This window comes from Sarcophilus harrisii, chromosome 1 (assembly GCF_902635505.1).
Source record: "Sarcophilus harrisii chromosome 1, mSarHar1.11, whole genome shotgun sequence".
Lineage (NCBI taxonomy): Eukaryota > Metazoa > Chordata > Mammalia > Dasyuromorphia > Dasyuridae > Sarcophilus > Sarcophilus harrisii.
Window position 1 is genome coordinate 538,442,455 of NC_045426.1, and position 1,830 is coordinate 538,444,284.

The 1,830-nt window shown below is 37.5% G+C and overlaps 1 pseudogene; it reads left to right on the forward strand.

Moving 5' to 3' along the window:
- The first annotated feature begins 359 nt into the window (after nt 1-359).
- LOC100932582 lies at nt 360-1,404 on the forward strand (annotated as a pseudogene).
- The last annotated feature ends 426 nt before the right edge of the window (nt 1,405-1,830 follow it).

A 1,830-nucleotide genomic window follows, 5' to 3' on the forward strand; every position in this document is an offset into this window, starting at 1 on the left:
TGCACCAAGTGGTATAGCATCCAACTTCCTAAAGGAGAAGTTAAGAGAGCTGGAAGAAGAATTAGACAACAAAACTGTAACCTTGCACTCTCAGAATTAGACAAATCAAACCACAAAACAAATAAGAAAGAAATTAAAGAGGTAAATAGAATATTAGAAAAATTAGGTATATTAGATCTTTGGAGAAAATTGAATGGAGACAGAAAGGAATATACTTTCTTCTCAGCAGTTCATGGAACCTATTCAAAAATTGACCATACATTAGGACATAAAGACCTCAAAATTAAATGCAAGGAGTCCTGGGCCGTCTGTGCTACCTGACATCCGCGGGCCTTCTCTCCCCTTGGTATTGACCTAAGTGAAGACACTAAGGCAGCAATGTGTGTTCCTCCATCATATGCTGACCTTGGCAAAGCTGCCAGAGATATTTTCAACAAAGGATTTGGTTTTGGTTTGGTGAAACTGGATGTGAAAACAAAGTCTTGCAGTGGACTGGAATTCATATCTTTGGGTTCATCTAATACAGACACTGGTAAAGTTTCTGGGACTTTGGAGACCAAATATAAATGGTGTGAGTATGGTCTGACTTTCACAGAAAAATGGAACACTGATAACACTTTGGGAACCGAAATCGCAATTGAAGACCAGATTTGCCAAGGTTTGAAGCTGACATTTGATACTACCTTCTCACCAAACACAGGAAAGAAAAGTGGTAAAAATAAAGTCTTCTTACAAACGAGAATGTATAAACCTTGGCTGTGACATTGATTTTGATTTTGCTGTACCTGCCATTCATGGGTCAGCCATTTTTGGTTATGAAGGCTGGCTTGCTGGCTACCAGATGACCTTTGATAGTGCCAAGTCAAAGTTAACAAGGAATAACTTTGCAGTGGGATACAGGACTGGAGACTTCCAACTGCACACTAATGTCAATGATGGAACAGAATTTGGAGGTTCAATTTATCAGAAAGTATGTGAAGATCTTGATATTTCTGTAAACTTAGATTGGACATCAGACACCAACTGCACTCGTTTTGGAATTGAAGCCAAATATCAATTGGATGAAACTGCTTCTATTTCTGCAAAAGTCAACAATTCTAGTTTAATTGGTGTGGGTTATACTCAGACCCTGAGGCCTGGTGTGAAGCTTATGCTGTCTGCCCTGGTGGATGGGAAAAGCATCAATGCTGGAGGTCACAAACTTGGGCTTGCCTTGGAGTTGGAGGCTTAGTACAATCGAAGAAACCTGTGGGGAAGGGATAGCTAGCAAAAGATTTGGCCTTAAAATATATTTCCAATGTGACCAGCAGGCTTTTTTTTTTCTAAGAGGGATGATCTATACAAGGGATGATCCAAACAAGAGCTGTATTTTCAATATTTAGACAGTTACTTGTTGGTTTATAGTTAAATTGGTTATCTATCTAGTTACCAATGCTGCAGTAGTGCAGTCACCTATACATTATTTAAATGTATTTAACTGTTAAATGGTGCTACCCACCAATAATGAAATAGACCTTTATGAAAACTGTGCAATTGTGTGCATGTTTGTTTTTATGTTCCTTTTAACAAATTTGATATTACCATTGGATGAGATGGATCAATGGCTGTTTTGAGATGAGGTACAAAAATTTTGTTAATTCACCATCATTAGAAATACTTTTGGTATCCCAGAACAATACAAATTATGAATAAAACAAATATGCATAATTGTGCCTCTTAAGTATTTGCAGAGTTAAAGCTTTGATAACTAGAGTCAGATGAGTCAATTTGCAAGCATTCCTTTTGGTCTCCTTGTTGTCTAGATAATTTATTTTTCCACAAGCTCTTCAC